We start from the raw sequence: 14,482 nt of genomic DNA, 5'->3' as shown, positions 1-14,482 counted from the left end.
CGGATTCCCAACCACTGCGCCACCAGGGAAGTCCCTGTATACAGATCTTATATTCTGAAAACTTGATTTGTTTATTAGCTCTAAGAGTAATTTTTTGTAGCTTCCATAGAACTTTCTGTGTAAAAGATCATCTGTCAGTAGAGATAGTTTTACCTCTTCCTTTCCAATCTGGATGTCTTTTATTTCTTTTTCCTCCTAATTTCTCTGGCTAGAACCTCCAGCACAATGTTGAACAATGGTAAGAATGGACATCCTCGTCTCACTCTTGATCTTAGGGGGAAGCATTCAGTCTTTTATCACTGATTATGATGTGAGTTGTGCACTAATTTAAAATTGGTGGCCTAGTAGCCACATTTTAAAAAGAAAAAGGCAAAATTAATTTTACTAATCTATTTCATTCAACCCAATATATAAAAAATATTATTTCAGGAGTTCCCTGGTGGCCTAGTGTTTGGGATTACGGGCTTCCACTGCCATGGCCTGGGTTCAGTCCCTGGTCAGGGAACAGATCCTGCAAGCTGCATGACGTGGACAAAAAACAAACAAACATGTTATTTCAACATGGAATCAATATCAAAATTATTAATGAGATATTTTATTTTGTTTGCATACTAAGCCTTTGAAATCTGGTATGTATTTTATATGTTTAGCGCATCTCAATTCAGAGTGGCTAAATTTTAAGTGCTAGTAGCTACCACAGTGAGCAGCACATGTCTAGAATATGCCTGGATCAAAGCAATAATAGCTAATAGTTGCTGACCACTTACCATAGGCCAGATACTCTTCTGAGATATTTCAGGTATTAACTCAATTTATCTTTACAATAACCATATGAGTTAATGAAGGCAGAGAGAGGTTATGTTACTTGTCCCAAATTGCCTAGCTGGAGAATGACAGAGATGGGATTCCAACCTGGGAAGTTAGATTTTTTATTTTTTCTATCAGATTTACCATGATCTGATTCACATACTATATAATTCACTCACTTCAAAGGGTAAAACTGGACGGTTTTTAGTACGTTCACAGAGTTCTGCAATCATCACAATCAATTTTAGAACATTTCATCACCCCTGAAAGAAAGCCCATACCCATTAGCAGTCATTCCCTAGGTAACCACCAATTTACTTTCTATCTCTATAGATTTGCCTATTCTGGACATTTCATATAACTGGAATCATACAATATGTGGTCCTCTGTGACTGGTTTCTTTTATTTAGCATAATGTTTTCAAGGTTCATCTGTGTTGTAATATGTATCAGTACTTCATTTCCTTTTATTGCCAAATAATATTCCACTGCATATGTATACCACATTTTATTTACTCTTTCATCTGTTGATGGACATTTGAGTTGTTTTCACTTTTTGGGTATCACTTTTTGGGTATAACTTTTTGGGATAATGCTACTCTGACCATTCATGAGCAAGTGTTTTTGTGGACATATGTTTTCATTTCTCTTGGGCATATATCTAGGAGTGGAATTAATGGACCATATGGTAACTCTGTATTTAACTTTTTGAGGAACTGCCAGATGATTTTCCAAAGTGACTGCACCATGTTACATTCCCACCAGCAGTGTATGAGGGGTCCAGTTTCTCTATATCCTCACCGATATTTGTTATTATCTTTTTGTTTCTAATCATCCTAATGGGTGTGAAGTGGCCCAATGCCTAAACTCTTAATTATTATTCTACACAGGAGAAAGTCAGTGAATATTTTTTAAATTAATGAAGAAATAAACACATCTTGTCATTGTCAATTATGTGTTCTGAATAATAGAACAAATGGCTCAAAGCTTACGGAAAAGGAGTTTTAACAGAAGAGAAGAGAGTTTTCCTCTAAAATAGTGATCTCCTGGTTATATCTGAGTCACCCGAGGAGAGGTTTAAATGTGCTGATTCCCAGGCCCCATTCTCACAGATTGATTTGGTAGGTAAGATGAGGGCCCTGGGAATCTGTATTTTTAAAAAGCTTCTGCAGGTGATTCTGAATGCAGCCAGGTTTGGGTGGGACCCAGTAAGCCTAGAGGCCATTTAGAGTATAGGGTTAGCCTAGAGGCCATTTAGAGTATAGGGTTTACATTTGCAATAAGCTAGTCACTGGAGTGCCTTTCAGAAAGGCAAGGCTGTGGGAAGGGCAGGAATCGACCTGGCTGAGGTTTGGGAGCTGATGCCCCGCTCAGGGCTGTATCGCATATGCCAGAGGAAGAAAGAAAAGCAATAACGAAGGCTCATTGAAAGCTTACCTCGTTCTGCCTAAGCCTTGACGTGGAACACCTCATTTAATCTTCCAAACAAGACCTTAGGAGGAAGGTACTTTTAATTATTCCTCCGTTATAGATGAACGAACTGAGGCTCAGAGGGATTGAGTTGCCTGAGGTCTCACAGCTCAGTAGAACCAGGCTTCAAGCAAGGTCTGTTTGACTCCACTCTGCCAGCTTCCCTCCCAGGCCATTTCTCTACCCTGGATGCACTCCAGCATTCTGGCGGAGTCAGGACACAAATTCAAACACGTGGTAGCTAGACAGGCCAACAAAGAAAGGAGCGAGATGCTTGGGGGCGGCGGTGTATGGAGTGGTTCTGGGTGACATGTCGGTGTGAGGAAGGGCAGGGGGGTAACAAACAGGAAAAAGAAGTGGTTCTTTGTGGCAGTGCCTCTGTACAGTTTATGAGCCCTACAACCGACCCCATTCCTTCCTGCAGCATTGCATACTTGCCCCAGAATGCCCTCCCACCTCTCCAGAGAGACTTGGATACAGCAAATATTCCTTAGCATCTAAGAATCAGTAGCAGATGCTTTCAAATGCTATAGCTCACTTAGACATCACTTCTAGATGAGGAAACCAAGGCTCAGAGACATTAAATCATTTGCCTAAACTCACACAGCAAGTAAGTTTGCAAAGCAGAGGTTCAGACTTTGTTTTCGACTCCCAGTTCATGCTCTTTTCCTTTTAGTAGTGACTTTTTTTTTTTAATTGAGTTATAGTTGATGTATTATATTATATTAGTTTCAGGTGTACAGGATAATGATTCCATATTTGTACACACTGCAAAATGATAACCACAATAAGTCTAGTTAACATCTGTCACCATATATAGTTACAAAACAATTGTTTTTTCTTGTGATGAGAACTTTTAAGATCTATTCTCTTAGCAACTTGCAAATATGCAGTACAGTATTATTAACTATAGTCACCATGCAGTGGTTCTTAGTTTGGGGCAGATTGTGGGTCCCTTGGAGAGTCTGATGAAAGCTTATCTTCCCAATGTTGTGAGTGATCATCCTGCATGAGTGTGTGTACTGGGGGCTCATTCACAATGCTTCGGTTCTAGGACAATACCCAGACCCTGGTTAACATGCTCTGCTTTGCTCATGCTTTGAGGGACCCCCTCCCAGGAGCAGCAGTTTCACAAGAACATATTAACGCCTCTCAAAGACAAAGGCAACTTAAAAGAGCTGGTTCATCACAGAGCTGAGTCCCTTCTTCACAGACCCAAGGAGACCCGGAAACCATCAAAAGCTGAGGCTGGGAAACCCGGCTTCCTGCTTCTGGCCTCAATTTCTCACCACCATTACCACCATGACCACTAAAAATAAGACTAAACCCTACACACGCCCTCCCCAAGTCATTCTCCTTGTGATTTATCTCCTTGCTTCCTGTTGATCTTGAAGGTTGTTTTATTTCACAGCCTCTGACTTCTGTTCACAGCCCACTGGGCACTCCCCCAGCTTGAGAAGAAACAGCATTTTAAAAAAAAAAGGCCGAGAGAAGGTGAAAGGTGGGAAACAGCAGGGTAGTGAGTGTCGATGTCCTGCCTCTGTTCATCCACTTTGCTGGGAAAGTGGGAATCCCCCTCCGACCTGCCAGTGTGGATGCCCCCGGGAACCCTGGTCCAGACCCAACTCAAAGGCTGCCAGGGCCAACCTGGACGAATCTTGGTTACTGGTTTGACATATGTCCCCACTCTCCCACCGGTGGTTGTGGAGACATGGAAGGCATGAACTCTAGGTGAAATTATTCCACAAGCTTAGGGGAGGACTAGGTTACAAGACATAGGATTTTGGGGACAGTTGATGAAAAATGCCCTTTGCCCCTCTCCATTTGTCCCCTAGAAAACCACGGACCATTGGCCGAGTTTTCTGATTTGCCCCCCCAAATACTTCTTCCAGCCATGATTTCAAAGTCCGTCGCCTCCAGGAGATCTCCCTGAGGCCCCTCAGTAAGATTTAACTCCACCCTCTCCCAATCTCTTAGCCTCCCCTTTGCAACGTTTGTATCTGTCTCCCTTGCTGGATCGTGAGCACTTGCAAGGGCATGCGTGACCTCTTAATCACTCTTTTTAGAAATTACACAGCTAGTAAATGTTTATTGTGTGGAAATATCAGAAAATCCAGAGAGACTTCATCTCCAAAAAAAAAAAAAAAAAGACAAAATTTATCCACAAAGGCTTGTAACATTTTGGTGATCTTTCCATTTTCCTATGCAGACACACACACACATACACCCCACATTTACTTAGAGCTTAGAATGGAATCATATATTCTATTTCGAGTTCTGCAACTCCTTTTATGCCCGCTCAATAATCTTAAGACATTTTCATATCAACATTTTATATTATTGGAAATCACTGCAGAGTGTTCTATCCGACAGTTGTAACACAGTTTTCTCAACCAGTCTTATATTGCTGGACATTTAAGTTGTATCTAGTTTTTTTAACAGCTTTATTAAGATATAATCCACATGCCATAAAATTCATCCTTGTAAGGTGAACAATTCAGTGGTTTTTAGTACACTTACAGGGTTCTGCAACCATTACCACTAACTAATTTTGAACATTCTTATCACCCCCAAAAGAAACTCCATAGCCATTAGCAGTCACTAGACCCCTAGACCCTGGAAATCTCTAATTTACATTCTGTCTTTATGGATTTGACTATTCTCGACATTTCATATAAATGGAATCATACAATACGTGGCTTCCTTCATTTAGCATGGTGTTACCAAGGTTCATCCGTATTGTGTCGTGTATCAGTACTGCCTTTCTGCTGCTGCCGAATAATATCCCATTGTACATATAATACCACATTTTGTTTATGCATTCATCAGTTGATGGACATTTGAGTTGTTATACTTTTTGGCTATTATGAATAATGCTGCTCTGAACATTTGTGTACAAGTTTTTATGGGCAAGTATTTTTCAGTTATCTGGGGGATATACTGAGGAGTGGTATTGCTGGCTCATAGGTTCACTCTATGTTTAACTTTTTGAAAAACTCCAGACTGTTTTCCAAAGTGGTTGTACCGTTTTACATTCCCATTAGCAACGTATGGAGACTCAGATTTCTCCACATCCTTGCCAGCACTTGTTTTTGTTTACCAATTTTTTATTTTTTTTTTAACCAATTGGTTTTTAACCCCACACAGCACCCAGACCTGTCCCTTGAATATAGGAACTGCTGAATCCATGTTTGCTTGGCTGATCATGTGCTTTTCCTGAACCAATTTTTGCTTCTTTGAAACTCATCTACACACTTTGTCCCCCAAACGCTAAGCCAGATCCAGCTTCCATCCTTGGAGATGGGGAAGGCTTTGTGGAGGAGGAAGAGTTTAATCTGGAAGACAGTTGTAACAAAGAGCATGGATTTGGGAGCAAGATCAACTGCTTGAGACTTTAGTTGTATCACCTGTTAAGTGGGGGATGATAACAGCATCCTACCTCATCCTACCTGTTATCATGATAACAGCATGATAACCTACCTCATGAGATGATGCAAATCAAATGCTCAGCACAGTGCCTGGGAGGATGAGGAGCTGGTTCTCCGATGAGCTGGGGAAGGACACGCCACTCTGAGGAAAGAGCACTTGCAGTGACACGTGTGTGAAAGCAAGTGTCTGGAGCCAGGGGAGCAGCTGAAGTGTGGAAATAAAGCCAGCCTGGTTCCCCAATGGGCTCCTTGAATGCAAAGGAAGTTGGATTTCATCTTTGCCATAAGTCATAGATTCTGGGCAGCGTGTGACAGGACCACGATTTGCATTTGAAGGAGCTCCCTCTCCAGGAGTGTGAGGCTGGAGCACAGAAACCAGTAAGGGCACTGTTTAAATGAATTTAGGTGAAAAATGAAGAGCCTAGACTAGGGCCATGACAATGGGGATAGAAAAAGGGGCCAAAATGGGGAGACATTTAGGAGGTAGCACCAATGGGTACGATGGCCATGTGGCCTCTGTTATGGCAGAGCGTTCTACAGATCTCACCTTACTAAATCCTCACAAATCTGCAACGAGGTACCCACTTCCCCGGTTACAGATTAGGAAACTGAGGCTTGAAGAAAGTAAGTGACTTGCTCAAAGTCATAGCACAGGTATAAAATCTGAACCCAGGTCTGCCTGCTCTCTTTGTCTTGGTGTCTCTCTGGGCAGGACTTAGCTGTATGGTAAAGCCTGGGACACATTGGAAGGGTTGGGAGAGCAGCGGGAGGACAGTTCTTCTCCTTGAGAGGCTTGGCTTGATTGGCAGCTCAGAACTCAGGTGGGGCAGGCTGAGGGCTGGAAGGCCTCTCCGAGGAGCAAGAGAGAGGGTGAAATAAGAGGATTTGCCCAAAAGGAACTGAGATGTTCCTGATCCTCTCTCTTCCCCTGGGGGCTGCGCACAGCATGAAGCCTTGGAAACGAAGTGTGTTCAAGGTAGACCATGACCCAGCTCGCCCACGTCTGGAGTAAGGGTGATGATGTGTGGGCCCGGGAGGAGGGCAGGCAGCCCCTACTTCCTCCCTCGTTTAGAACCCCATCCTGGAGTGAGACCTAGATCCTCTGGGCTTGGGTCCATGCTGGGAAGTCACAGGGCTGGTGGCTGAGGCCAGGCTCTCCCAAATAGCCTGGCGCCTCTTCCTGAATGCTGCCAGCAGCTGTGGGGGCGGGGGGTGGGGGCGGAGACCCCATCCCCTTGCAGGAAAAATGAACACTCCCAGCAGGTGAGCTGAGGGGCGGTGTGGACGTGGCACAAGATGCCCTGCCGACTGAGTCGGGGATGAGGGAGGGGCACCTGGAGTGGGGTCCCAAGCTGTCAGGCCTCACACAGAACGGGGAGCCCTTTGCTTCCACTTTCCCCCAGGCCCTACTCCCCACAGCCCCCTTCATGTGTGCATCAGCCTTTGTCCACGAGGCCCTGCTCACTCAGCCTAAAGTTAGCGGAGGCCCAGATGGGGACATGGTAGGGAGCCATCTGGTCTTCTCCCAAGACCCTCAGACCCCACCCCCAGTGCCTCGCCTGCCTCATCCCAACCACCCCCTGCTTCTCTGCCCCAGGGTCTTTATCCCTGTTTACTATCTTTCAACTAGGCGGCCTCAATACCCTGCACACAGAAAGCCAGCCAGCCAAGCGTGGCGATCCCAGGGCCCCCTCTCCTGCCTCTCTTTTCCTCTGGGTTCAGGGACTGGGGCGGCGGGGGGAGAGAGAAAGGCAGTCTGCAGTCTCCCCTCCAGTTAAAAGTGACCATGGCCGTGGTCTCTTTGCAGTCAGCTGTTTCCGCTGGACCATAGCTGGAACTCCTGGGATGGCAGTCGGTGGCAAGCAGGTGCCTGTGAGTGAGGGGCGGGGTGGTGGGTCGGAGGCCCGGGGTATGGCTGTCATGGGACACGTGTTCTCTGATTGACTCCGGGCCTGGCTCAGTTAACCCTTCTGCTTGGAAATGTTCTAGGTCACCAACAGGTGTGTCCAGTGACCCCTCCCAGAGTGTCACTGGACACTCAGCCACATCTCTCTGGCCACACGGAGGCCCCCAGCCACAAAGAAGGGAGGGGGAGGCAAAGAGTGAAGAAGGAGGAAGAGGAGGGAGACAGGAGTAGGAGGGGTACAGTCGGGGTGGGCCGGGGGTCCCAGGAGGAGCCTTGCAAGCCCTTCAGTGACACGTGGACGCCTGGAGCGGGCCAGCGCCAGTGCAGGCGCTGGGCTCACACTTGCTTAACCCCCAGCATCAACCCTACAAGGCAAACATGCTCACGCTCACTTTAGAGCTGAGAAAACTGAGCTTGGTGAAGAAATCTGCCCAAGGTCACTCAGCTGGTCCTCGGCAGAGCTTCCGGCTCCAGAGTTCACATGTTTGCTTCCTTCTGGGCCGCTCAGCCTCTGCCTCGCCTTGTTCCCTTCCCCAGAGTGGAGTCCACGATCACGGCCCTGCACACCCACGACCCGGCACCTCCTCACCAGGCTGGGCCCTGCCTTCTCCAGGGACGCACTTGGCCCGGTCTCAGGCCCCAGATCTGTTCTGGAAAAGCCTGCCTCACAGCAGGGATCACGGGAGCTTCCCAGCGTGACAGGGCCCAGCCTCCGTCCTCGGAGGAAGCTAGAGCAGAACAGATGGCTTCAGAGAGGCAAGACTTGGGGGTCCCACGCATGGAAGAGGCGACTTCTCTCAGGAGAGACCTAGGAGCTCGAAAGGGTCAGGAGTCAGAGACACCAGCCTTTGAATCCTGACCCCCACTTACCACTGTCTTGGGCAAGTAGTTTAGCCTCCACGGGTCTGAGGTTCCTCACTCAGAACAGGGTGAGTAATATTGCAGTCTGTCCCCAGGGGCATTGCTGGGAACACAACCGGCTTTATAAAGCACCCAGAGCACTGCCTTGGACATGGCAGGGGCACCATGCATACTAGCAGAGGTTATCATTCCTGTACTTTCTACCCCCAGACTGACCTCTCCCGGGGCCACACCACACACTCGTGGGCTCTCAGGACAACATGGCAGAGTTTTGTTCACCTGCACACAACATGGTCTGGCACTGACCTGAAGCTGCCCTCCTGGCAGGGTTGTGGGCTCACCTGCTTCATTCATCAGTGTCAGATGTCCTGGGGGCTTCCACGTGAGGGATCAGCCTTAGCTATAAAGAAAGGGGAACTTCAACCTAATTGCTGACCAAGGTGGACAGCCAGCAGCTAGTTTATGGTTTCGGTCCCTCCCAGAGTCTCCCTCTATCCCAGCGAGGGCAGCTCTGGTCCTCTGCAGAGGCCCTGCTCTGTGTCCCATGCACACACTGCTCCAACCAGGGCAGACAAGCCCTGGGTCCTTGTCCATGAGCCGACAGCTTGGTGACGGTTCCCTGCCCATAACCTCTCAGTATTTGTTGCTCCTTTTCTTGGAGAGGAGGCTGAGCACAGAGAGAAGGGTGGAGAACCAAGCGGGGTGGGGTGGGAGCAGCCACGAGCTTCAAATGCACAGACCACACCCAGCGAAAAAGTCCTGCTGTTCACCAGATCTTCACCTTTGGCAATAAATTGATGCGAGAGATCTCAATGCCTTCCCCTACCTGGAAGTATTTCCTCACAGTATTCTTTCAGTCACAAATGGTTGAAAGATACTTCCTAAGAAGTTGACATTCTTCTTCCTTTTTATCTGAAAGGATGGTTTTGAGTGCCCCTATGGACTGGAGCCCCGCTTAACGGCCCAGCTGACCTACATCTCACTCCAGCTCTGCCTCTGATGACAGCACTGGTTCCTTAGCTTCCAAACCAAGGAGAATTCTCTATACAAGGAAATGTGCCTTAGGAGATGAGATACCCATGGAGCAGAGTTCCAGGGATTCCCCAGGCATGAATTCTCAGCAGAAAGGACAGTGTTGACCAGAGAATCCATCAGAAGTTTGTTTCCTAAGAGGAATGGAGCGGCCAAGGCTGAAAAGGAAAGTGGGGTAGGGGAGTTAGGGATTCAGTGCTTTCTCCTCTAACCCCAGCTGGTAAACCTGGCACGCCAAAGAGCTGGTCCTGCCCTGGATCAGGTCCCATCTCGCAGCAGTGAGGAGGCCACCAGCTACCTTTGGAGAAAAGTACTCATGTGACAATCAACGGCTGGGAGGGCAGCATCAGGAGAAATCTATATTTGGAAGAGGACACTGAACTGGGTGGGTGACTCCCTGGCTTATCAGGCCCCCGCAGTCCAGCGTGGCACCAGGGCAGATGGGCTGTCTGATCTCCACCCTATTGGGCTTGGTTCAGTCCCCATAAGAAGGAGGGCCTTGTCCTCACACACTCCTGTGCTGTGTCATACTACTCCATTGACCCCACTGGCCTCCGTATCACAGCCAGCTGCAATGGGAAGAGAAGTTGGCTGGCTTTCAAAGTCAGGGGTGAGCAGAGGCATGGCCCTGCCTGGACTGGGCACATACTGGCCATGGCAGAAGGCAGGGGAGGTGTTTCTGAAGGAGCATTAACACATTTGATTCCAGGGGATTTAAAAGTGAGTTAAACAGCTCTGTAAGAATTCATTCAACTTGGAGTATTAATCACATTTCTCTCTGGTGGCAAAATAGCCATGGCTTAGATAAGTCCAGGTAGCAAATAGTTGAGAAAGCTTTCCATTTCCCATGGAGATGGCACAGCTGTGACCTCAGGCTGACATGTGCTTGACATGCACCTCTGACACTTACTAGCTACTATGTGACCTTGGACAAGTTATACATCCTCCTTGGGTCTCACTTTGCTCATCTGTAAAATGGAGAATAAGTTTTGATGAAATTAAACACAATCATGTATGTGAAGGACAGAACCTAGGACATAGCAGGTGCTGAATGGGTGTGTCCTTCTTCTAAAAGCGACCTTCCCTTATTTCTCATTGTCTTTATCATCTCATTTAACTAATTTGATATTAATTGACTAATTCTGATTATTTATTATACCCTGTGGTGGTTTTTAAATATGACTACAAATTCCTTGACACCTCTCTCTTCAAAAGGAGAAGCTGAATAGCCGTCCCCCTGAAGACTGGCTGGACTTGGTGACTCACTTCTAATGAAGAGGCTATGGCAGAAGTGAAGGTGTATGACTTCCCGGGCAAAGTCATAAAAGGCATTGTGTCTTCTGCCTTGTTCTCTCTTGGATTGTCTGCTCCATGGGCCACCCTGTCCTGAGGCAGCCTGTGGAGAGGCCCATGTGGGGAGGATCGAAGGCCTCCCACCAATAGCCAGCACCAGCTTGCCGACCCTCCTGGAAGCAGGGTCTCCAGTCCCAGCCAAGCCCTCAGATGACGGCAGCTCTGGCTGACATCTTAGCTGCAACCTCTTGAAAGATCCCAAGCCAGAATGCTCCTGAATTTCTGACCCAAAGAAATATAATCTGTGAGATACAATAAATGTATATCGTTGTTTTAAGCCTCTACACTTTAGAGTAACTTGTTACCTAGCAATAGCTAACTAATACATATCCATTGCCTTCCAAAGAGGTTTTGAAACTGCATCTAGGGAAAGGCATAGTTATAACTAAATGGAAAGCTATTAGAACAAGATTTGAAAGATGAGAGTGGACTAATAAATGGGGTGGATTTAGTTACGCGTCTGACTGTCCCTTTAACCAGACAATCTGGTTGAAGACAAAACATAGCTCAAGGCTTCTTGGAAGCCAAGGCAAAAGTGGAAATTTGATGGGTCATATTAAGACTAATTTTTTTTTCTTTTGGCTCTAAATGAGGATCCGCATTTCACATGTGGGCCTTTAGATAAACAGCCCCACACAGTGTGGTGGATGGTATCATGGTATCTTGCAGACATTCTACCTACTGTAGATCACACAGAGCATGTTTGAAATGGTGAGCATATAGTTCACTTATAATGATGTGCTTTCTGACAGTTTTCAGGAACTCTTGACATTACAAAAATAGGGGAAAATATACTGTATTTAAAAAATTTTTTACAAAAAAAAATATATAAAAGTGTTTATAGTGAAAAGTCTCCCATCCCTGTCTCCTACAGGGCAGTTCCCCTTCCCATGGTCAATCTTCTGTGACTGATTTCTGGCTTAATTTTCCTGGGATATTTTATATATATACAAATAATATATATTGTTTGCTTCCTTTATTACATGAATGGTAGCATACAATAGGCACTGTTCTGCTCTGTGCTTGTCATTCAATATTGATATATGACTTAAAAATAACATTTACCCTAATTATCATAATTTTTGATTTTCTGAGTTTTTAATATTTTACTCAAAATTTGGAAATATAAAAGAGTCAAAAAAAAAATAAAAAGCACATGTAATCCCAGTACCAAGATATCACCACTGTTAGACTCACAGTTATAGAGAACAGATTTGTGGTTGCCAAGGGGGAGCAGGAGTGGGGGAGGGATGGATTGGAAGTTTGGGCTTAGCAGATACAAACCATTATATATAGAATGGATAAACAACAAGGTCCTACTGTATAGCATAGGGAACTATATTCAATATCCTGTGAAAAACCATAATGGAAAAGAATATGAAAAAGAATGTATATATATGTATAACTGAATCACTTTGCTGTACAGCAGAAATTAACACAACATTGTAAATCAATTATACTTCAATAAGATAAATTAAAAAAAAAAAAGATATCACCACTGTTAAATATACTCTGTTTGGGTGTATTCTTTCCTGTCTTTCCCCTATGAATATGAAAGTGTATAATGTGTTTTATTATTCAAACTGTAGAAAGAATTTTACTTTCTGGGCTCCCTTCCCATTTACTTTTACATAACCCCTTTCCTTCTCCCCCACTGTTAACAATTATATTGTGAGCATATGCAGGTTTTTCTCATGAAGCATCTTTATTTTCTTACTAATGTTTTGCCCAGCCCAGGATTGATATGAACCTGTCTTTTCTGGGACTTCTCCATGGTGCTCTGAGAACAGTTCAGACTAACCTCTGACACCAGAGCATCCCCAAGATGGAAAACTGAAATTGTGAAGCATCATTTAAGCTTGTTCATAAAGGACTTTCTTAGATTTCCAAGGTCAGACAGTTAGGGCCACAAAGGCTGCAGATGACCAACCCCCTGTGCGATGGCACTCAGCTTTCAAGGGACAAAGAGAGCTAGGAAATGTAGTCCTTTCCAGCAAGAGCCCCAAAGTTAGTTGCTTCCACGAATACACCTTAGAACCTACAGGATTCTCCAGGAAGCTGCCTTAGGTCTAGGCATTCCCACTGATCTTGAAGTTGCTGCACTGGAGTAGCCTTGTCTGGGAGGAATCAATGGAACAGTTCCTTCAACCATCACCTTCCCAGGGCACAAACCACACCTTCCAACAACAAAGTTTCTTACTGGAAAAGAGCAAGTTACATATGGCTATGTGTTCATTCCTTGTCATCTTCTGCCCTTCTTTTTCAAAGACTGGAAATCTGGTCATAGTTGTACAAAGAATTCTGAAAAGAACAGAAATGACAACATTTCAAATGGATAACAGTGAAAGGGATAAATCATCTATAGTTTCATCTTTTTTTCTAATATGTATTCTCTTCTGGCAGATAAAGGAGACCAAAGAAAGTGATAATACTAACAATACCAACATTAATTGAGGGCTTACTGATACTGAGCTCCATGCTAAGTTTTGCGTATATTACAATTTCACTTAATTCTTATAATCATCCTAAGAGGTGAGTACAATTATTATACCCATTTTAGAGAAAAGTAAAGAGCCAGGAATCAAACTCAGGTCTCTATGACTCCAGAGCATAAGCTCTTAATTATTAGACTATCATGTTCTATTACTGGACAAAGAAAAAAATGCTACAACAATTTCAAATGTGGAAATTTCAGGGTATTATTGGTACAATTGTTTAATTAGATAATATGTACCACATCATGTGCCATAGATAGAGTATTCTAGCACCAAAGTGACTGAGAGGGAAAGAAAACATGAACCCTGTATAATGTAATAGTTTCTTTAACTGATGTCTGTTGCCCCCAGAAAGTCATGTAAATGAAGAAGATGAATAAGATAGCAGTTATACTTGGGAATCAAAGACAGTAGAAGTATGAGCTCTCAAGTTTGATTATGTAGGTTTCAACCCCAGCTTTTGCCACCTTAGGCACCTTCTCTAAAACTTTAGTTTTCTCATCTGTAAAATGGGGGATAATACTATCTATCTTGGAGGTTTGTTGTATTAAATTAATGCATCCATTTAAAGCCCATGGTGCTCAGTAAATCCTAGCTATTACACTTCATCCATGGAGTTATAATGTGCCAACAACTTCTGTCAATGACAGCAGTCTTCAATTAAATAAACAATTAGCAAAGATCCAATGGGCAATACAGGAATTAAAAAAAACCACACTGCTGATCAGGATGTAGTGGCTGTATCACTGTTAATTTAATATCACACCTGTAGTGGTGTTTGCTGAGAAAAGACCAACACCCAGTCTTCTATTCTTTATAGATCCTCTAAGTTGTCCTTGGGTTCCCAACCAAAACTACATTGTGTACGTGCACAGGAAGCCCTCCCCCACTGTAGATTAGTGATTGCAGTGGGGCTGCCCAGGCAGTCTGCCCTGGGTAAACTCTTTGTCACTTAGCAGCCACTCTAGCCATGAGAGAGATAGGTTGGGGAAGGCTCCTCTGACATTGCTGCAAGTTCTAACGCTTGATTTTTCTACCAACTGACAAGAGGGTTGCATTTGGTGAATAACCTGGCAAACAGTAAGAAACAGACTTGGAGTTTGAATCCTGGATTTACCACTTACTATGTAG

The sequence above is a fragment of the Eschrichtius robustus genome, chromosome 7, assembly GCF_028021215.1.
Source record: "Eschrichtius robustus isolate mEscRob2 chromosome 7, mEscRob2.pri, whole genome shotgun sequence".
NCBI lineage: Eukaryota > Metazoa > Chordata > Mammalia > Artiodactyla > Eschrichtiidae > Eschrichtius > Eschrichtius robustus.
This window is presented reverse-complemented; position numbering follows the sequence as displayed.